Genomic DNA, 24,301 nt, shown 5'->3' on the forward strand with positions numbered 1-24,301 from the left:
GACTATTTACTGAATCTGCACTACTATTAATCGTTTCATAGTTCCCATCACCAATCTCTTTCCACTTATGACTGTATGACTATAACTTGTTGCTGGCAATCCTTATGATTTATATTGATATATTGATCATCAATTGTGTTGTAAATGTTGTACCTTGATGAACGTATCTTTTCTTTTATGTACACTGAGAGCATATGCACCAAGACAAATTCCTTGTGTGTCCAATCACACTTGGCCAATAAAATTCTATAAAAAAATAAAATAAAAATAAAATAAAAATATAAAAAATTCTATAAAAAAAAATAAAAAATAAATTAATATGATCTCCCAACTTGAACATCTATGATTCTGGATTGTGTACATTAAACATCAAAGTAAAGAAACAAACAACCAGTAAGGTTATAAACAACAGAAATTAATAGGAATCAGGAACCCAAATTTATATCACAGCCCTTCTGGCTCCAATGGCTGATTTTGTATTCTAATAAATAGAATTCATAGTATAATAAATTACAAAGGTAGGAGGGGTTGGCCCCTTTTTGCTTTAAACAGCAAGATAGAGCTCTTTATGTACAGGTGGTCCAAAACTTACAACCACAATTGAGTGCCAAATTTCTGTTGCTAAGTGAGACAGTTATTAGTGAATTTTGCTCCATTTTACAACTTTTCATGCCACAGTTGTTAAGTGAATCACTGCAGTCATTAAATTAGTAATGTTAATGAATCTAGCTTCCCCATTATAAGTCACTTTTCTCCGTGCTTTTATAACTTCCAACAGTCGCCAAATGAATAGCTGTAAGTCAAGACACTACCTGTACTGACATTCTTATGAGCCAACTTCATAACTAGTATAAAGGATCACTTTTTAATCTCCTCCATATAACTGAGATGTCCTCTGTATCCACAGGGTGTCACTAGAGATAAAGAAGTAAACAAAACTAAATAAAAGAATATTGTGAAGTGTGGGGTGGAAATCCTGTGCAAAGTAAAGTTAAATCTTATATGTAAACTCTATCCATGTTACACAAAGTTCCCAATAAATGGCCTGTTTTGTTAAAATTTAATTTCCATGAAAAATGTGCATAAACTGCTCGAAGGATTCTAATTTATCTACCATAACTAGAATTTACAGTTTTATATACCTCCCTGAGATCATTGCAGAATCCTTTAATATTTCTTGTGGTACAGGCCATTGGCTTTGATGGAGATATAAACCCAAATAGTACTTACTATAGCTTATTGTACTTCCTTAGATGGATCATCAAGAAGAGTACCTCCATCAACATTTGATAGTGAAAAAACTGTCATAGAAGATAAATCTTTAGTTATTCTTCTTATTAGAACTTTGAACTTAATTCTTGTTAAGACTTAAGTCAAAACTTAACTTTTTGAATTGACTTCATATAACCTGTCATGAAAAGGTGGAACCTTACAGTGTCATCAACAAGATGCTTCTTTACCACACTTGTAGGCTGAAATACAGAAGAGAGTGGATAAATTCTAAACAAAACGATGTTTTATATGTGGGAATTATAATTCATTATAATGGCTTATCTGTTATATCCATTCCAATAGAATAACCAAAACCCTTCTCACACTTGGAAAGAAAATAAAAAATAAAATTCCACTTCATGTACTTGATCATCACTTTCAGAAAAGAAGGAAGAAACAGAAATGTTGTCCTTTTTCATCCCTACCAAATTAAGCCACCATTCCCCTTAAATGACTTGAAGGAGGCGGGTACCCTTTAGTGGAAAATTTTCCTTTCAGTGGAAAAATTGATTGATTACAAATAAACAAAAGAAATGTCCATACAGTTGAGTAGGAAATCATTCAAGATACTGGGTTTACCAACATTAGAAGCTCAGATTCAAAAACAAGCAGATTTTGAATCAGCCCTATCCTTCTGTGGAATATTTGAAATGAACTTGGAACAGCTTTTTCACATAAAATTAGAAAAGAAACCATTGAGCTAAATATATTTTTTTAAAGCATAAATTAAACAAAGCATACATACTGTACATTTTTAAACATCAACTTCTCCCTTAGATAATACAGTTGAGTTGGAGGATGCATAATAATTTTAATGCAATTTCAATTCTGGTAGGGGAGCTCCAACTGCTGCTTTATTGGTTTGCTTTAATTTTTTAAAATAGTAAAATATTTCCATCTCGCCATAAAGAATTTTTTAAAAATTAAAAAAAATTCCTAATGATTAAAGCCAGATTTTTTTTTCAGATCTTATAAACAGAAGGATGTAATAGGAAAGCATCAATTACTTATATCAAATAGAAATTTACAGTGGCGTGTTGCATTTTAATTTCAGTGTTGCACTTTAGTTCCACATAGACGGGAGGGCTAAGCTGATTTACATGAGTATCTAGAGCGGAGGTCTTCATACTTGGCAGCTTTAAGACTGGTAGACTTCAACTCCCAGAATTCTCCAGCCTACTGGCTGGAGAATTCTGGGAGTTGAAGTCCACCAGTCTTAAAGCTGCCAAGTTTGAAGACCTCTGCTCTAGAGCTTATGGCTGATCTCATAAGCCTGTCTTGCCAGCTGGATTTCTGCTATTTTTTCTGTTCTGCCATAAGGGAAATAATTTTCTGGGGATTTATCTGTACTTAAGGAAATACTCTGAATACCACACAAAATGTTCCTTTATTTATGAATCGGCAAGACTCTCAAAGCACAAAAAGATGTCAAGGATTGTCTCCAAAGATTGTTCATCTGTCCCAGGAGCAACTGGTTTTGATGATCCTTTGCTTCACTTAAGATTTTTGATCATTTCACCTGTTCTCTTGATAGCATGAGGTAGCAGAGTCTTCCCTAATTTTAGTCCCACACCAAAAGTTGGCTGAAAAGGGATAAGTGAATGTCACTTAAAGGAAATGGAAGGTTACTTGCATTCTCCTAAAACAAGTGGTTGTCTGACTCCTCCCTTATAATGAAGTGAGCAGAAATCTAAGTGAACCTGTAAGATGAGAGAGATGTGACAGTTAGGCTAAGTTACTGTGCCTCAGTATATAGTCATGCTAGCCAATGACCATGGAAATGTCTTTGGACAACACTGGCTCCCTCGGCTAAGAAACAGAGATGAGTACTGCCCCCTAGTCAGACATGACTGGGCAAGGAAAACCTTTACCGTAACCTTTGGTTTAAACTTTTACTTAGTTTAAGTAAAAAGGAGAAAGCATCAGGAGTATCTTCAGCCTATAGTCAAAAAAGTCAAGATGGTGGCTTGTGGTGCCTGTTTTTTCATGTGTCATGTGTGCATAGCTCTGATTGTACATTGCAGCCGCTATCTTGACTTTTTTCAGTAAACCATGTGAATACCACTGGTGTACATAGAAAATAGATCCTTGTGAAAAAGTCCACTGATTTTATTTATTTATTTTTAATTTTTATTTTATTGAATACGTATTAAATAATATATATAAGTATAAGCATGAATTGAATACATAAAATGAATACAATTAAAGGGAACATTAGGACAGGGACCGTAGGCACGCTGGTGCTCTTATAAAAGACTTCTATTCTTCTCAATGGAAACAGCTTGTATCCCATCATTTCTGTTCATATATTATTGTTAAACCAAGTTTTAATTATTTGTTAATTAATTGCTCCACTGATTAAATGAGATAGCACAATATTTATATAATCCACTAGTTCCACTAGTTCTCATGTGAATCAGTAGTTTTCATGTGTTTCAGGAAGCTGTGCCATCAATTTTCAGCAACTGTAATCAGAGCGGTAAAAATCAATTTGTTTTCTAAGAAAAAAAGGGAGAAATAGGATGGGAAGCAATCATCTGGAGAGCTCATAAACTTGTAAATAATGTTGGCCAATGTATCAATCAACTTTTATTATGGTCACAGACCAGCATTACAATTAAAAGCATTAAAATTATTATTATTAACAACAATAATAAAAAATAAAAGGCAGACATAATATCTTATGACTGGTGGTAGATTATCAGTGGGCAGTTAATTCTGCAACATATATCTATGAATGTGAGTTTGTCTTATTCCTAAAATTCAAGGCAAATGAAAGTTAAAAGATGAAACTAATATGCAGCAAAAAATATGATCATGAAGAAACTTGCATACAAAGACATAATAGCTCATTATACTTACCATCGTATAGTTGTAAAGCTATCATATTTATGAAATTGCAGCTGCTTTCTATGGCACAAAGTAAGCTCATCGAGTCTTACTTTGTGCCCAAGTATAGATGGGATGTTGAACAACTGGCCCTGTGGTGCAGCTGTAACAATCTGGAGATGAACATGTTTAAAATCATAAATATGAAGATAGTTTTTAGGAAGAGCCTTTCTATTTTATCACCTCTTACAATATTCAACATCCCGGTATCAGTCTTTCAGTTTTGGGTTCTGTAATCTCCGAGGATTTTAAATGGACACTCAACATTACAAATATCATTAAAAAGGCACAACAAAAATGTTCTTCCAACATCAACTCAGAAAGTTCAGACAGCCCCAAGAACAATTGATACAGTTTTACAGAGGAATTATGAGTCTGTCATTTCTATAACAGTCTAGTTTGTGAAGCATCAAACAAGACAGGTACAGACTCCAATGGATAGTTAAACCTGCAGAAAGAACAACTGCAACTAGCCTGCTTTCCATGGAAGACCTGCATTTTGGGTAAATCAGAAGGAGGTCTGAGAAGATATCCGCAGACTTCTCACATCCTGGACATCCACTGTTTCAATTCCTTCCCTGTCAAAACAACTAGATACAGGGACAGTTTTTTCTCCTCATGCCATCACTGCTGAATACCTAATTCTCTCAGTGCTGCCTAATGTCTAATAACCCATATAGTGTGATTGTAGTATTATATGTATCCTTATCTTCTTTACTCCACTTTTATTATTATTGTTGTCATTTGTTTTGCTTTGCATGTGCACTGCTTCTGTACCGGAGACAAATTCCTTGTGTGTCTAATCACATTTGGCCAGATAAATTCTATATTAATTATCAGCCAATTTGAATAAGTTTTTTAATTTTGATTTTATTGTATTATATTTATCTATGCTATTTTTACCTGGCTGTAAACCGCCCTGAGTCCTTCGGGAGAAGGGCGGTATACAAATTAAATAATAATAATAATAATAATAATAATAATAATAATAATAATAATAATAATAATAATAATAATAATTATTATTATTATTATTATTAAGAATTCAATTCAATTCTCTAGAATGGGTCAATTTTAAGACATCAGGAAGAATGAAATGAGATATACTTGACATTAGTTATATTTCGCTGGATGCAATATATTGCAAGAAACACATTAACACATACGATCCTTGTCCTAAAATTATATTTTGCAACGTATTTATTTAGATCAATTAAAGTAATTATAATTTGTATTTGAAGTCAGTTCTGCTGAACATAGTAGAAATCATTTTGAAATAAACATATATATATAATTGAGTCAAAGTCCACAAACTAATGTTACAAACTTTAACAATGTATTTTGAAAATTATTGTGAAGAATTGCTTCACTTTGACAAACACATTATTCTCTGTGGTGTATTAAAACAGTTGTCTTCCCTGCCTTCCAAGCTTTTCTGAAAGAGCCTTAAAATCTGATTTAATTAATCAAATAGTTAAAGTTGTGTATTTTTAATACTAGCTTATTTTATAATATTTATATCCTGCCTTCAATTCAAGTACTCAAACCATCATATTATACTTGCTCCTCCTGTTTTCCACAGCAACAATCCTGTGAGGCAGGTTAAGCTGAGAGAAAGAAATTTGCCGAAAGTAACTCAATATGCTTATATGGTGGAAGCTGAAAACTAGAATCTGGGTTTCCTGCTCTTCTACGGACTAACACTGTCTTTCCAAATAATTGTTAAGATTTTAAAGAGATGAAACATTTGCCCTGTACATAGAACATTTCCCAGAGTATATAAACATCCAACAGAAGCTTCATTTCAAGTAACTGTACATAGATGCCATGATCAAAATAGGGTCTTTGATAAACAGAAAGATTAATTTCTAGATTCAGCATCTACAACTATAGCATCTTACTAGCTCCTCATACACTGGTTAGAGATCAGTCAACTATCCACATTTTTCCAAATAATGTAACATTAGTTTATGAACTTCAACGCAACCATATACATGTCTACCATATACATATTTATTTTTAAAAAGGGGAAAAGATAACAGGTAGTCCTCTTTACAACAGTTCATTTAGTGACCATTCGAAGTTACAACAGCATTGAAAAAAGTGACATGAGCATTTTCGACACGTATGACCATTGCAGCATTCCCATGGTCACACGATCAAAATTCGGATATTTGGCAATTGACTCATATTTATGATAGTTGCGGTGTCTTGGGGGTCATGCAATCATCTTTTGTAACGTTCTAACAAGCAAAAGTCAATGGGGACACCAGATTCACTTAACAACCATGTTACTAATTTAACTGTAATGAGTCACTTAATAACTATAACAAGAAAGGTCACAAAATGGGTCAAAACTCGCTTAACAAATGTCTCACTTAGCAACAGAAATTTTGGGCTCAATTGTGGTTTTAAGTTGAGGACTACCTGTACTACTCTGAGATCTCTGAAATAGCAAACTTTACATTTATTGCATATTTGGTAAGATTAATTGCTTCACAGAATGTACTTCTCAATGTACTTTGGAGAATTAATGTTTTTAGATTCCTATGATTAAGTATTCTTTAAAGGTTAAATCATATGTATTTAGTATTGCCTTTTTAGAATAGAATTTTTTTATTGGCCAAGTGTGATTGGACACACAAGGAATTTGTCTTGGTGCATATGCTCTCAGTGTACATAAAAGAAAAGATACCTTCATCAAGGTACAACATTTACAACACAAATGATGGTCATAGGGTACAATTTAACACTTAATGATAATCATAGGGTACAAATAAGCAATCAGGAACAATCAACATCAATATAAATCATAAGGATTACCAGCAACAAAGTTACAGTCATACAGTCATAAGTGGAAAGAGATTGGTGATGGGAACGATGAGAAGGTTAATAGTAGTGCAGATTTAGTAAATAGTTTGACAATGTTGAGGGAATTATTTGTTTAGCAGAGTGATGGCCTTCGGGAAAAAACTGTTTTTGTGTCTAGTTGTTCTGGTGTGCAGTGCTCTATAGCGTCATTTTGAGGGTAGGAGTTGAAACAGTTTATGTCTTGGATGTGAGGGATCTGTAAATATTTTCACGGCCCTCTTCTTGATTCGTGCCGTATACAGGTCCTCAATGGAAGGCAGGTTGGTAGCAATTATTTTTTCTGCAGTTCTAATTATTCTCTGAAGTCTGTGTCTTTCTTGTTGGGTTGCAGAACCAAACCAGACAGTTATAGAGGTGCAAATGACAGACTCAATAATGCCTCTGTAGAACTGAATCAGCAGCTCCTTGGGCAGTTTGAGCTTACTGAGTTGGTGCCGAAAGAACATTCTTTGTTGTCCTTTTTTGATGATGTTTTTGATGTTAGCTGTCCATTTTAGATCTTGCGATATGATAGAACCTAGAAATTTAAAGGTTTCTACTGTTGATATGGTGTTGTCTAGTATTGTGAGAGATGGAAGTATGGAAGGGTTTCTCCTAAAGTCTACCATCATTTCTACGGTTTTGAATATGTTCAGTTCCAGATTGTTTCGGTCGCACCACAAGGCTAGTCGTTCAACCTCTCGTCTATATGCGGATTCGTCATTGTCTCGAATGAGACCAATCACTGTTGTGTCATCTGCGAACTTCAGTAGCTTAACAGATGGATCATTGGAGATGCAGTCATTGGTATACAGAGAGAAGTGGGGAGAGCACACAGCCTTGGGGGGGGCCTGTGCTAATTGTACAGGTATTTGATGTGATCTTGCTTAGCTTCACCTGCTGCTTCCTGTTTGTTAGGAAGCTTGTGATCCACTTACAAGTCTGTTCCGGTACCTGTAGCTGGTTTAGCTTAGTTAGAAGAGTGTCTGGAATGATGGTATTGAATGCTGAACTAAAGTCTACAAAGTGGACCCTTGCATAGGTCTTTGGAGAGACTCAAGATGTTGTAGGATGTAGTGCAGAGCCATATTAATAGCATCATCTGTTTTGTTTTTTTGTTTTTTTATTTGCATTTATATCCCGCCCTTCTCCGAAGACTCAGGGCGGCTTACACTATGTCAAGCAATAGTCTTCATCCATTTGTATATTATATACAAAGTCAACTTATTGCCCCCAACAATCTGGGTCCTCATTTTTCCTACCTTATAAAGGATGGAAGGCTGAGTCAACCTTGGGCCTGGTGGAACTTGAACCTGCAATAATTGCAAGCAGCTGCTGTTAATAACAGACTGTCTTAGCAGTCTGAGCCACTCAAGGACTTAATAGACTGTTGATCTATTTGCTCGGTATGCAAATTGCAAGGGATCTTTAACAGCGGATCTGTGATGGTTTTCAAGTAGGAAAGCTTCCTCTTTCAAAGGTTTTCATGACTACAGATGAAAAAAAAATCTATTCTATTCTAGTATTGCCTTCATAAAATATTTTTGGCAACTTGATACTTTGATATTTTATTTCTAAATGCAAGAAGATAACTTATTATTTGGCAGAACTGTAAATTAAAGAACTGAATATTAATAAAGCAATGGGTATGTATGTAGGAGTATTGGGTATGTTCCTTGTGATCTTAAAATGAGACTAAATCTGCCAAGCATTAGTTTTCACTTTTACCAGACATCCCAGAGGAATTTAAATACAGTATGTTGTTAAACTCATCTGTAGCAAGTGTAAAATCAAAGACCCAAATGACATAGGCTTTTCCTTCTATTGCCCCACTTCAAGTTAACATCTATAAATTAGTTAATATGGTATTATAAGATCAGTAACATTTGAAGATGTGAATGTATTTACATATCAAAAATGTTTACTCATACGGGAATAATTATAAGTGGGGATGAGAATGGAGAAGGGTTGGCAAAAAACTTGTTCCTTAATGTTGGAAAGACAGTCTGTTCCCATTTTTAAACTTTTTGATTATTGACATGGGTTCCCTTCCAACTTATTGACTATTCCTGCAGTGGAAAGACTAATCAATATTGTCTTATGTGACAGTGATGATGTGATTAAAAACTAGATTATTGCTTATACTGGTAGTCTTCGACTTATGACCATAATTTTAAGTTATAATGGTCGAAAAATGGCTTGATTACAAGACCTATTAGGTGTTATGATTTTTTTTGGGGGGGGGGTGAAGTTAAGCAATGCTGCAATCATTAAGCAAACCAATGGCTGGTTGCCAAAAAGTGGACATAAATACTGCTTTTCAGCAAAACCGTTGTAAAATGCAGTCACATGACTCCGAGATGCTGCATAGATGCGGCCCAGGTGCAGAGCCCCTAGAATTCAGTCATGTAATTGCAAGGGAAAGGATGGACTATCAAAATTTTGAATCAGATTTTAAATAGCTCCTATGTAGGCTGTTGTAATTTTGGTCGCTAAGTGTCCAGTCATAGGTTGAGGACTACCTGTATGTAACACAATGTGCACATTATGTTATTTCCTTTACATTGTATTTTTTCTTTTTTTAATACTAAAACAATTAAATAAATGCATAATCCCTATGAACATTAAATTATTCTATTATTTTTTAAAAGGAAAAATAAATGCAATTGCTGAAGAGCAAATCCTTAAGGGCTTAGTTATTTGCCTCTCCAGCAACTCTACCAGGTTGTTAATGAAGAATATTGGCCAAACCAATATCCTACACAGCTTGTGGGAATTGGAGTACAGCATCTTCTGGAAGACTAGATTTCTCCAGGCTATTGTTGAATATGATGACACCAAGAAAATGCAAACATTGGTCTCACTCATTTTTCCCATAGCAGCACTTTTGACACCACACATCTCAGAGTTGAGTGTCTAAGGTGGTGCACAGAAATGGCCTGTAAAAATTCTCAATCAGATTTTGGTGTATATCAAAATTGAATGAGTTTCTCCAAACTGATCAAGGGCAGAGAAAATTTCTCAAACAATTTTCACGAAGTTTTAGGAGAATGTTGTTGTTGTTATATTATTATTATTATTATTATTATTATTATTATTATTATTATTATTATTATTATTATTATTATTTAGTGATGATGCTAGAATTCAGACTGAAAAAGTTCCACAGGAGAAATTTCTTACTGGTGTTTTTCTTCAGGATTTAAGTAAAGCCAGAGAGGCTGCAGACCACTGGAGAAATAACTTTGCAATTAAAAGCCAGGATCTTCATGCAAATCCTTCAAGAAGCCCTCTGAATAACAAAAGCATCTCACTTATTTCACGATTTCACCTTTGACAGAAAAATCGAAAGCATTTTTTTTTTCTTTACCGAGAACCTGTCAGGGGGAAAAAAAAAAACTACGGGAAAATTTCTTCGCCAGTCACTAGGTGAGGAAGCCACCGATCTCCGAGGGAGAGAAAAAAAACCCAGCCCAATCACACAGTCCTGGCACGAGATGATTTTCTAGCTCTTTCTAGAGCGATGCACCAACGGGATCATTTCTGTCCAAGCAAACTCCGAGAGGTGCAGCGCTAGATTCGGTCTTCTCCGGCGGCCTCCCTCCTCCGTGTAAGGAAACGCTGCAGAGATGCTCCCACGTCCTTGCCGGTTCCAGAGCCAGAACATCCCGCAATTGGAAGGAGCTGTCCGATTTTATTTTATTTTTTAAAGGGGGAGGCGGGGCCCCAGGTCTTCTGAGTTCTCCGCTTTTCGTAGCCAAGGAACTGAAACTTCTCTTTCGCCTTCGTCCTCCACTTTCCGCCCCCTCCCCGGTGCTGGTGTCGCTGTTGCTGAAGGGAAGTGAAAATGAAATCGGCTTTTCTGAGAAATGATGAAAGCGGCCGAGCCCGCCAATGAGCAGCTGCGCCCAACTTCCGCACCTCTTTTCGCTCCAGCCCCCACCGCCCTTCTGCACAAACAGGCCTCGGAGAGGTGGGGGGGGGGAAGGGAAGGGAGGAGGAGGAGGAGGAATTTCCAAGATTGGACTCCTCGCTGTTTCTCGCCTTGTTTTGCTTTCGATCTGGCGTCAGGACTAATCCCCGCCAAATACAGAGGAGGAATAACTTTTAGTTTTGCTCCCGCGATTTATTCCGCCGCCGGTTTTCCTTTCCATTTTGCGTCTCTTGGCAACCGTGACAACCTTGAGGAATTACATAAATACCGGGAAACACATAATTGGTAAGGTAAATCCAGAGCAATCGCGGGTTTTTTTTTTCCTTTTCCCAAGACCCAAACGAGCGTACACATTTCTTTCCTCTGCTTTTGCATTTACGCCTATGCTGGACGCGTTGTAACCCAAATGCAAAGGCCGTGGCGGGTCATATGATTTTTAGGCGCAGCTACTGGCGAGAGAAAGCAGGGCTTTTAATTTCACTTTTGGATTTGCAGGGAAGAGAGCCACGGGAAGGACAGGACGCGTTTCTCTTTCAGGCTCCGCAGTCGAGGACGGAGCTGGGGTGGGGGCGGCAGGCGCGGCGGCGAAACATGTCAGCGGCAGAAAGCCCAAACCCGAGAGTCCCTCTGGCTCTCCTCCCAGCGTTGGCAGGGCGCGGAGAAGTGGGCTTTCGGAGCGCACAAAAACTCTCGGAATGTCACCGGCGAGACGGTTTTCGACGGGCGGGGATCCCTCACACACCCCCCACCGCAACTTTCCTTCAACCCCAGCGGAGACGAGCTCATGGAGTTGCGGAACGGGCGCTGCTTTGCCATCCGCCGGCCATCTCTGGGTAATGGGGAAACCGAGGTGAGCCCTCGAGCCAACAGCCCTCTACGTTGCTTTCCGTTCTCGGGGCAGGGAAAGGCGTGCAGGTCGGGGTGGGGGAGACATTGGCCTTCTCGGTCTCCACCCTTGCAGGACTTTGGACCGGTTCGTGGCGGGATCGGGCCCTGTCGAGAGGCGCTGCTAAGGGCGCCCCGAGCGGGGAAGAGTTTTTGCTTGATTTCCCTTGATGTTTGTGCTGCAGGGGAAAGGAGGGCACGGAAGCGGGGGTGGGAAACATAAGTGGTCGTTTTAGGGAAGGGTGCATTTTGCTGTCCCCCGAGGCTCCGCACCAGTCTTCGCTGCGGGCAACCGAGAGGAAGAGGGCAGCAGCTCAGATCGGGGCAGCCCTGCCGAGGGGAAGAGGGAAGAGACGGTCATTTTCTCCTAACAAGTCATTGATGCTTTGAGGAGAACCAGGAGGGGCCGCTGTGTCAGCATTAAACACCCCCCCCCCCAAATATCCCGCGAAGGCGGCTGTTACACAAGCCAGCTGGGTCACTTCCTTTTCTCGGCGGCCGGGTCAAGTCGTGACGTAGGTGCTCGTCTGGCCAATCGGAGAACGGATCGTCGCCGATAGAACGCCCAGCTTGATACTTTTACCGCTCGCGCGCTACGTCGGGTTCCAGGAAGCAGCGATGGGAAAGGGCCCAAGGGGAGCCTGGCGCCTCCCGGGCGTTGATCGGATGCTTTTCGAGTGGGAAGTGCGGAAGGCTTCCCGAGCCTAATGTGTTAAATTCCAAGCTTCTAACGCTTTTCAAAAAATATGGCTGGGAATGGTAGATGTTGCCCCTGCAGGATGGCTGACGTGAAAGCCTAGCACACCTGGTACTAGAATAGGGGTCTCCAGCCTTGGCAACTTTAAGCCTGGAGGACTTCAACTCCCAGAAAAAATCCCCAGCAAAGCTGGCTGGGGATTCTGGGAGTTGAAGTCCGCCAGGCTTAAAGTTGCCAAGGTTGGAGACCCCTGCACTAGAACACAGATCTCTAGGGAGATTCTCAGTCGTCCAGGTCATGGTTGTCCCAAAGGAGCTTTTTTTTTTTTTCTTCAAGAGGCAATTGGACTTTCTGGTTTTTCTTTAAAGATGTTTCACTTCTCACAGATCAGGTGGATGGACTCTCTCTTTCAGAATACAGGTCATTTAGAAATGGCTCTAAAGGACTCTGATGGTGACTGTATTAAATCAAACTGATTGATTTATGCTGATTGACGCTGAGCTTGTTAATCAGAAGGTTGGCAGTTCAGCGGTTCAAATCCCTAACGCCCCGTAACGGAGTGAGCTCCCGTTACTTGTCCCAGCTTCTGCCAACCTTAGCAGTTTGAAAAAAAAATACAACTAGAAAAATAGGGACCACCTTTGCTGGGAAGATAACAGTGTTCCGTGTGCCTTTGGCATTTAGTCATGCCGGCCACATGACTGCAGAGACGTCTTCAAACAGCACTGCCTCTTCAGCTTAGAAACTGAGAGGAGCACCACCTCTAGAACTGGAAAATGACTAATTTGCATATGTGGGGGAACTTTTACCTTTTATCTTTCACCATGCTCTTCAGTGGTGGGTTTCAAAAATGTTTACTACAGGTTCTGTGGGTGTGGCTTGTTGGGCATGGCAGGGGAAGGATACTGTAAAATCTCCATTCCCACCCCACTCCTGGGGGGAAGGATACTGCAAAATCCCCATTTCCTCCCGATCATCTGGGACTTGGGAGGCAGAGAATAGATGGCTGGTCAGAATTCTTACTACCGGTTGTCCAAACTACTCAATTTCCGCTACCAGTTCTCCAGAACTGGTCAGAACCTGCTGAAACCCACCTCTGATGCTCTTACACATTTGTGAGGGTTAAGCCACTTGTGAGAGACAGTTTTGTCCAGTGGTTTAGTCGCCAGATTAAAAACACACAGGAGATTGTGTGTTTTAGACCTGGCTTAGGCATGAAAGAAGGCCTCGCAGGGTTGTTGTGGGGAAAACAGGAGGAAGGAAGATTATTAGGTATGTTTGCCACCTTGACTTAGATATCTCAAAAAGCAAAGCAGGATTGGACCTGATTTGACCATGAATAGAAGACCACTAGGAAATGCTAGGCTAGATTGGAAAAAGACTCCAGAAGAAGGAAATGGCAAATCTTATTGTTGTCCATATAATTTTACATATCTCAAAACATATACAGTGTTATCACAACTAAGCACTTTGGTGGGTTTTAGCTGCCAGTGATATGAATAGAAGCAGCTTTGGGGATGCCAGTAGCACAATCCATGCAAATACTGTTTTCAGTATTATACTGAAACGAATATTTTTGAGTACTGACTGTACTGAGTCTTAAAAATAGGTTATCCTGAGTTTTGTGCATTTTGATTTTTCACATGAAGCTGCAGTTAGTTTTGCAAGCTGCAATTAAAATCTAGTATTAATATGTTTCCTTATTTCACTATACATAAACTGATTAAAATGCATGGAACATTAAAGTTAATGTTCTGTAATTTTTTTAAATACAATAAATTTTTCTTACAAATTGATGTGTATAACAGCAAAGCCATATAATTTATCATATCTTTTTGTGGTTTCCAAATTGTATTTTGCAATGAGTACCATTGCCATTTTTTGTGTAGAAAAGGTTATTCAGGAAGTTTAGGCTGTTTGGAAGATAAGGAACATTTATGGCTTCAATGTAGAAAATGTTCCTGTGTTTTATTGACGTCAGTAAGACCACTTGTGAAATAACTGTATAATAAAATGAATGCATCTGAAATTTGAAAACTGAAAAGGCAGATTTAATTTGTTTTTGTTGGAAGAAGACATGTTACCTTTGGCATTATGGCAAGATATGTAGCTTCATTAGTATTTCTTAGATTTCATTAAACATTTTAAAAGTTATGGTCTTTGCTTAAATTCCTTTACTCCTTGTACATTAATTTTTTTGTGCTGTACATGTGTATACAAAAATGAAATAGAAGTATAATTTTTAAACAGTACTAAGCTATGACTTTGTTTATATAGCTCTGGTATATATATATTTTAAATAGGGTGTTTGCCCTAAAATAAGACCTACCCCGAAAAGAAACCCTAGCCTGATTTTTAAGCATGTGCCTAATATAATCCCTTCCTCAAAATTAACCTTAGTGAAGGGGGTGGACGTGGCCAGCACAGGAGGCAGCAAGCATGTGTGGGCTAATGGTGTCCATTGATTCTCTGTCCAAGCAGCAGGCAGAGGCGGTGGGGGGGGAATGTGATCTGGACATGCTGCATGGACCGTGGAAAACTGAGAGTCATGCCGGAGGGGCAGCCATGTGGACATGAAGTTCTGGATTTTACAGTTCTATTTGCCCTGTTTGATGTAGATATCTCATGGTATGTCACCCATTGGAGCTTTGGAGAGCAAAGCAAGTAGAGATCATCAGAAGCCTAGCATAAATGTGTGCACAATCTGTTGCTTCTTCTCAAGCTTTTAACTAAATGGTTTGCAGCAGCAGTCTTTATACTGTATTAAGAGAGAAAAGAGAAGCCACACTGAGTTTTTGTTGTGTTTTGAAGACCAAGCATGGAAACGGTGACAAGATTCCATGCCTTATGAATGGAGCAAGACTCTGCCATCCACAAACTTCGTGTTGATTGACAAACTCAGCTAAAATGTGTGAGATTCTTTGCATGCTTTAGCAATTGATTAATGAATGTTTATTTTAATGTGATATTTCTCTGTCCATCTATATAAAATAAACAATCTTTCTGGAAATGGATCTTTGAATGATGTCTTTGCAGTGTAAGTAAATTTATCTCTATGCAGTGGCTAGAGTGAAAATTCTATACCTACTAAATAGAGTGAAAATATACCTACGAAGTGTGGGTGTAGTTATTAAAGGTGCTATTGTTTTTGAAAAACTGGAAACTTTAAGGTTATATAAAGTTTGACATATTGAAAAGAATTGCTATTGTTTAAACAAAAATGCATTTCTATGTGTGGGTGAATCTTCAGAATCAAAGAAGGAAATGGAGTAAAATAAAAGCATATTCATTGTTGGAGCATGTGAAGAGATTTAGGTAACTTGATCCTACTTATGGAGCATCAGGTTTACCAGAACAGAGTGGAAATTGCTGGTAAATATAGAAACAAAAACTTGCATTCACAGAATTTTCAATGCCAATGATATTGAAGTACAATCAATTTGGAATAATTTTTGTTAATGAGGCATATTTTATATTGGTTTCTACAATTTCAGAAAACATGTACTTTCAAAACTGCTCAGTAGTACAGGTGCAACAAGTGCTTTAAGACCATGATCGGGGCAGCAACTGACAAAAATGAATGAGTCATTCTCTCCCATTAAAGCAAGAACAAAACATCCTGTCAACATATTGTTAATATTCTTTATAGCAAACTATTCACAGCTCTGAGAGCCAGTTTGATGGAACAGTTAAGGCATCTGCTAAAAACCAAGGGACTGTGAGTTCTAATCGCGCCCTAGGTACAAAGCTACTAGGTGGCATTGGGCCAGTCACTCTCAACTCTATGAAGTAGCCAATGACAAATCACTTCTGGAAAAACCTTGTTTATTTTATTCAATTTTTTATACCGCCCTTCTCCCGAAGGACTCAGGGCGGTGTACAGCCAAGTAAAAAATCACAGTATAAATATTAAAAGAAATTAAAACAAACATATTATAAGGTGGCCAAATTTAAAACGAATTAAAATATTAAAATATAAATAACCCCAATAAAATTTTATAAAATTTTAGGCCAGTCCCGCTTGAATAAATAAGTGCGTTTTCAGCTCACGGCGAAAGGTCCGAAGATCAGGCACTTGACGTAAACCAGGGGGAAGCTCGTTCCAGAGCGTGGGAGCTCCCACAGAGAAGGCCCTGCCCCTGGGGGCCGCCAGCCGACATTGTTTGGCGGACGGCACCCTGAGAAGGCCCTCTCTGTGAGAGCGTATGGGTCGGTGGGAGGCAAACGGTAACAGCAGGTGGTCCCGTAAGTACCCAGGTCCTAAGCCATGGAGCGCTTTAAAGGTGGTAACCAAAATCTTAAAGTGCACCCGGAAGACCACAGGAAGCCAGTGCAGACTGTGCAGGAGTGGTGTTGTGTCTTGCCCGCTCTCACCGCAGCCGGGGTCTGTTTATCTGCTTCTGAACGCTGAAGAATGTCCTCCTGGCCCCAGCCCTGGCTCCATGCCCAGACAGGCTGAGGAGGGGGCATCTCCCGGCCCCAGCCCTGGCTCCATGCCCAGGCAAACGGAGCAGCTAGACCCCTCCCCCTCCTCCACAGCATGTGAGCCTGAGGAAAGTTTATTTCCAACAGCTGCTGATTGGAGTGACCCTCGCATCAGAAGACTGGATAGGCGGAGGCAACAGAAGGAAGGGAGGGGCAGGCCTTAATGAGTGCTGAGTCATGGAGCCACACCCCATGGCCTATATAAAGGATCTGCTTTCTGGCAGTCTCTTGAGTCAGGCAAAGTCGAACTTATCTTGCTGAAGTCACTTTCTGGTCTCCTGCCTGCTCTGAGGACTTTGCTAGGACTTTGGGCAGAGCTGCAGAGGCAAGCCTGATTCGGATTTCCCTGACCCGGCCGTCAGTGGAGGAGTGGGACACGACAAGTGGTGTTACATGGGAGCAACGAGTTGCTCCCACTATTACCCGCGCAGCTGCATTCTGGACTAACTGCAGCCTCCGGGTGCACTTCAAGGGCAGCCCCATGTAGAGAGCATTGCAATAATCCAGGCGGGAAGTTACGAGGGCATGAGTGACTGTGCATAAGGCATCCCGGTCAAGGAAGGGGCACAACTGGCGCACCAAGCGTACTTGGTGGAAGGCCCTCTTGGAGACGGCCGCCAAATGATCGTCAAACGACAGCCGCCCATCCAAGAGGACACCCAAGTTGCGCACCCTCTCCATTGGGGCCAATAACTCGCCCCCCACAGCCAGCTGCGGCTGCAGCTGACTGAACCGGGGTGCCGGCATCCACAGCCACTCCGTCTTGGAGGGATTGAGCTTGAGTCTGTTTCTCCCCATCCAGACCCGTACGGCTTCCAGACACCGGGACAGCACTTCGACAGCTTCGTTGGGGTGGTCCGGGGTGGAAAAGTACAGCTGCGTATCGTCAGCATACAGATGATAACAGTTGAAAAACTGTTGGACTTATTAGGGCAGTCTCCAGTAATCAGACACAATCAAATACACATTTTCTATTTAAGAACATTTTTGATGTGAATGGAGTAAGTGATAGGGCTGTCTCACCTCTTTAAGAGGAGAGAGTTCTATACAAAAAGGGAAATAGATAGGCTCGTACCCCTAGAAAAACTTTTAGCATGTCCAAAACTTTGATTGTGCATGTTTTACTGCCTTTGGTTTGAATAGCAGATCTTGATGTAATGTTGCAAATCAGCATTGATGAAGGATGGCCTTCCATTTCTTTATCCATTATTTGGAAACACCCACCTCTAATTGCATGTAGAAAATAGGTCATTTTTCTGTCAAATTTAGACAGTGTATTTCCAGGTTGCAGAATGAACACTGGGGATTGCCTAGATTCTTGCCATGAAAAGCATCACATAAACACATGTGGTGAGTTCAGGGCTCCTTGATGCTAAGAATACAGTTTCTTCAGGAGGTAGTTCTTTGCCCGAGTTTGGCTTCTGTCTGGGAAATCTGTTTAAAAAATTACTATCTGAAAGTAATCTTATAGGATGGGTCCGTGGGTCATTCCATCTTTCTTGATAGATAGAATGGAAAAAAGAGTAGCCAGTGATGAAGCCTAGTGGGATTGCTCAGTCTAATCCTCCGTGTTCCTTGGCCCTGAAAAACCCTTTACAGTAGTCCTCATTTAGCAACTGCCTCGTTTAGTGTTTGTTCATGGTTATAACAGTGATGAAAAACTTTATGACCAATCCATGCATTTATGACCTTTCCAGGTCTGAAAGCAAAAAAAGCTGAATAACATCGTAAGCACAGTTGCAGTTTCATTTAGATTCTGCTTCACTTAATAATCAAAGTGCCGGTTCCAATTGTGGTTGCTAAATAAGGACTACCTGAATAGAGATCAGATAAAAACAAGCATAAAGACAGAGGCCTTGAACCATTCCAAGGAACCATTCCTTCTCTACATCTAAATAATTCTGCAATATTTTTTCTGTTTTTTCAACAGGTAGCTTTTATCTTAAGGGTATTGTCTTCTGGGGTGTTGAGGGGAAAGTATGTATTCCATTTTGCAGAATGCTGATGTCCATGCTTGGATGAAGCTGTAGAAAAAGTTGCTGAAGTGTTGATGCTGCTCATTTTATGACATCTGGTGCTTAAAGCTACTAAGCCCTTCCTTAGTAAGAGCTTGTGCTGGTCTGAAGACGAGAGTGTGAATTTTGTATTATCATAATGGTCACCAATACCTCCATGAGACTAGCTAAATTCTGTTTAGCTGAGATTACCATCAAGACATGTTGGGTAGGAATCTACTCTTATGGTCATTTTGTAAATCTCCTTTAAAAAATTTTTATTCCAAGTTACTATATTTTACTTCCATTTTTTGGCTGTCTTTGATTGTAAATAAAGTAATGATACTTGTTGTATGATTATTTTTATTTATTATTAAATCCCTCTCCAATTCTGTGCCATCATTTTGGATGATGAACAAAAATATTTTCTAGGTGGTATATAAAAGTAACAGCTGGCACTTCATGTAAAAGTTGAAGGATATGAAAAAAATAGAATATAAACAGTGAATACACAGAGTTTGTAGAGACTTGAAGGCCAAAGTCCACTGGTTTTATTTCAACATAGTCAAACTTGTATGCATAAGATTGTCTCTAAGTTCTTAAGCTTAAGCTGTTTGGAAAATCTAATCAGCTGGCCTACAAATTGTAGCCCCCAAACCTCCCATCCTACATCGTTGCACAGAATGTAAAATAATGTGTTTTTCAAACTTGGCAACTTTAAGCTGTGTGGTTTCAATTCCCGAAATTCGTCAGCCTGCGATGATTATACGCTCAAGGTTTTATATTTTTAATAAATATTATAAAGGGGATTGAAGATTGATTACTCTCACAAAAGGGCAATAGATCTACATGAAGGAGCTGAGAACACTGATTCCAAATCTTACCAAGCAATACTGTAACTGAACACAATTTCTGGGAATGTGAGTCATTAGGTACATCAGAAATTCCCTATTCGGTTGCAAAAGAGCAACAACAGCAAAAAATCATCAAGTGGGAGAATAGCTGCTTAATCAAGAGGAAGTACAGTGTACCTTGTCAGGTGAAATTCCCCTTGACAGCTTTGTATATTTGCTTATAGAAGGTGTGATTAAGCTCTAAGCGTTGATTGTATAATAATGGCCTTTTGGCCTTTTGTCTGCTTCAGAGTGGCATTGAGTAATTTTGTTCCCATTCTAATGGTTTACTTTTGAAAAGCAGCAGCAGAACTTTACTTAATACTGTACAATGGAACAAATACAGGATTTGGGACTTAAAATCAGTTGTCAGTCAACCCAGGCCTAAATATTTTATGTCCTAATTATTTGAGCTGCTGAACTGAGGCAGTAGCTTGGTTCAACTACAATCATTGCTAGCTGTTTTACCTGGTTTACCTCTACATATAGTACATGGTTAAATCTCAGTTTGCAGTCCTACTTTGTAGATTAAACCCTAGCCATGATCTTTCAGTTCATATGTTGATAGGCCAGGGTTGGAAAGGTAGAAGAGAATTTCTATAAATTAGAAAAAATATGCAAGTCTAATCCCTTTAAAAGTTCATTCAGTATCTTATAGCACTGTTGTCAATGATATTTTGTGGAGTTTTGGGTTTTTTTGGTGTCTTCAATGCGGTCATGACTCCTCCTGGTTGACTGCCTAGACTAACCCCTGTAGTTTTCTTGGCAAGATTTCACGAATGATTTGCCATTGCCTACTTCCTAGGGCTGAGAAAGTGTGACTGGCCCAAGCTGGCACTGAACCAGGTTTTGCTAAAACCTTATAGTCAACCCTAAAGTAAACTGTGTAATACCTTAGTGTTGGCTGCAGAATTAAGAAAAAAACAAGTAATTCTTGCACTAGAGGTCTATTCATATTTTGTGTCTATTGCTTCAATATGACCAACCATTTATTGGAAAGAACATTGATACGACTTTGCATTGGCAAGTGATTTCTGCCCTATACAGTGCCAAATATTTATATGTTGAATCACCACACTGGGTTGTTCAAGCCTTTTCCAGTTTTTTTCACAAGTGTTAGATAATTTAATATTAAGAAAATAAGTTTTGGCTTATAAATATAAGTTCCAATATAAGCAGTAATGGTGTCTGTCCTTATCTCTATTAGGCCATCTCTGCAGTGTTGCTTTGAGGTTATGTTTGATTGTATGGCTCAGACAGAAGATACTGCAGATTCTAGCTATACCTTTGATCCACTTGAATATACTGTATAATCTACGGCAGTGATGGCTAACCTTAATCCACCTTAATTAACACATAATTCAATGCATGCGCAATGCACACACTCTGCACTCCCCCCGCTTTTGGCTCGTGATGGCACGGTAGGTCAATTTTCACCCTCCTCAGATTCCAGAGGCTTTCTAGGAGCCTGACAAGGGTGAAAACAGCCTTCCTCACCCCCTCAGAGGCCCTTTGGAGGACGGAAACAGCCTGTTTCCCGAGCTGAGCTAGGGCAACACTCGCGTGCCCACCGATATGGCTCCGCATGCCACCTGTGGCACACGTGCCATAGGTTCGCCATCACAGATCTACGGTGTTGGAATGAAGAAAGAAGCCCATTGCTATCTATAGATGAAGTGCAGACAGCTTCCCAAAATAGTTGGATAACTGTGAACAAGTTTTGATGAGGGACTCACATTTGGGATTGGGAAGCGGTTGTTAGTCACATCATATGGATAACAAGCTGAGTTGATAAGGCAAGGAGCATTTTTTTACTATGTGACCATGATTTTATTTAAAAACAGTGCTGAAATATTATTTATACAGAAACTTATATAATTGTATTTATCTATCATTCCAAATAAATAAATAAAGCAAATCAGAGTTCTTAATTAGTGACTGCTTGGGCAGTGGGCAAAAGTGATGCTTATTCACAGTAGTTCCATGTTTATTGGTTTGTAAATTGTCATGTATATTTTTCAGTAGGAAGCTCAATAAGTCCTGGCATTGAATCTGCATGCCTGTTATGTAAATTCTGTGAAAGTATAAAAACCTTTTTTTATGATTACAAGGAGGTTTTATGACATGTTGAAACAGATGGGCACTTGAGTTCTGTAGATTTCTCTTTCTGCAGTACTTGGGAGCCTTCCTTTTTTTTTTTAATTTACATTTATATCCCGCCCTTCTCCGAAGACTCAGGGCGGTTTACACTACGTTAGCAATAGTCATCATTCATTTGCATATTATATACAACATCAACTTATTGCCCCCAACAATCTGGGTCCTCATTTTACCTACCTTTTAAAGGATGGAAGGCTGAGTCAACCTTGGGCCTGGTGGGACTCGAGCCTGCAGTAATTGCAAGCAGCTGTGTTTAATAACAGGCTGTCTTACAGCCTGAGCCACCCACGGCCCTTGAGAAATATGAAAATTTTACAATGGCCATTGCAACTATTATCACTGAACAGAGGTCATTGCCTGGGCCATTATTGAATGGGACCCTATTCAGCAAAGAAGAACAAGTTGGTGGGATCTTGGGGTATACCAAGCAGGTGTAGGAAACCTTGAGTCTGATGAGCATACTTGGGACTTTGAGAGCACTAATCGAAGTATTTGCCAACCACAAAATTACTACTGTTCATAGTAGAAAAATATTCTCCACTTAGGAATGGGGAACAAAGAAGTGTTTATTTCATATCTGTCTAGTGAATTTATTAGGAGCAATATCCAGTATTCATTTTGTATAGTATTCATTTGTTATTTTAAACATGCTCCTTGTCAAGGATATCCAGTGTTGGTTTGCCTAACACTGCTATCCTAAAAAAATTCTAGTCTCTATTTTCTGTTTCCACTGTGTCAACCGCTTCAAACTTGATTGCAGAAAATATGACTTCCGTAACAGAGTTGTTAACGCTTGGAACTCATTACCTGACTCCATAGTCTCTACTCAAAATCCCAAAATCTTCAACCAAAAACTGTCTACTATTGACCTCACCCCATTCCTAAGAGGACTATAAGGGGCGTGCATAAGAGCACAAAAGTGCCTACAGTTCCTGTCCTATTGTTCCTTTCATTATATCAAATTAACATAGCTGTTGCATACTTTTACTTATATATTTATATTTTTCTTTTATGATGTGTTGTTTTTTTATTTATGACGATGTTTGTGTATACTGTTGTGACAAATGAAATAAATAAATAAAAAAAATTATTCCTGTGTATGTGGCAGATAAAAAAATAAACTTCCATTTCAGTTCTCATCAAGAAATTAAGACTATCTTCCATAAAAGGCTCTTACTGCCCAGAGCTTTTTATAAAAAGAGATCATAGCAACAATAAGAACAAAAGCAATGAGATGCTTTTATAAAGCATCTTATCTAAATGTCAGGCAGAGGAGAAAGAAATGTATATGTGATTTTTAGATGGTCCTAATCCAAATTCTCTTGAAAGAAAAATCTATCACCTGCATAGTTTGTGATAGTGGAGGCTTGTGCTCATGCTTTTAAGGCTATGCCTTAACAAAGAGATATAAATGTTCCTCCATTAGGGACCACAATTGAGACTGGCAGTTTGTTAATTGAAGTAGTCATTAAATGAAATTGTGACTGCTTATAGTCTTGCTTCAGTTTTACTTTGCTGTATAGAAGTTGTATATATAACAGGACCGAAAGTAATCTTAAAACACCTGGAGGTTAATGAATCCTAAATAAAACTGAAACAATGTCAAAATTAACAAAAAGCTGTCAGTTGTCAAATACTTACTGCTATGGTTTGGTTTAACTTATTTTTTTCCAGCTGCTGACTAGAATCAAAACCAATCTAAGTATACTACCCAGTCCAGTTTCATTTCTTATTTCTTCCGTTCACTGGTTTCAGTTTGTATTTCTGATTTTGACAAGACACTTGCTTGATCTTTATAATTTGTGTAAACTTCTTGCTTTTTTCAAGCTTTTAAAAATTCTTGCAGCAAGAGACTTCCCAGTTTGGTCTGACTCAAAGAAAATTTTCCACTGATTTTATTAATAGTTTACTTTTGAGTCATTGCACAGTCTTTTGAGTACTTTTGCTGATTATCCAACTTTGTGTTGAAAATGTGTGAAAAAGTAGTGATCCTAAAGCAATGTCCTAGACAGGACATGAGTGAGGGGCAGGGGGCTGCACATGAGAAAGTAGGTGGGGATAAGGGAAAAAAAGAACCTTCAGATAATTAAATTTTACAGCTAGCAATAGGACTTAGACTTATTTACCACTTCATAGTGCTTTACAACCTTTTCTAAGTGGTTCACAGAGTCAGCATATTGCCCCCAACAATTTGGGTCCTCATTTTACCTTGGAAGGCTGAATGTACCTTGAACAGTCAGGA

General features: G+C 39.0%; 1 protein-coding gene across 4 annotated transcripts in view; it reads left to right on the forward strand.

Moving 5' to 3' along the window:
* Positions 1 to 10,387: 10,387 nt before the first annotated feature.
* IRF2 (interferon regulatory factor 2) overlaps positions 10,388 to 24,301 on the forward strand; it is a 42,973-nt gene continuing 29,059 nt past the window's right edge. The window contains exon 1 of one of the 4 annotated variants that reach the window (XM_058192761.1): positions 10,388 to 11,235. The gene's annotated coding sequence lies outside the window, so the exon portion shown is untranslated. Of the gene's footprint in view, positions 11,236 to 11,335; positions 11,796 to 15,415; positions 15,439 to 24,301 lie in introns of those variants that run through there. The other 3 variants (XM_058192763.1, XM_058192760.1, XM_058192762.1) reach the window with 3 other exon arrangements.

This window comes from Ahaetulla prasina, chromosome 8 (genome assembly GCF_028640845.1).
Source record: "Ahaetulla prasina isolate Xishuangbanna chromosome 8, ASM2864084v1, whole genome shotgun sequence".
Taxonomy (NCBI): domain Eukaryota; kingdom Metazoa; phylum Chordata; class Lepidosauria; order Squamata; family Colubridae; genus Ahaetulla; species Ahaetulla prasina.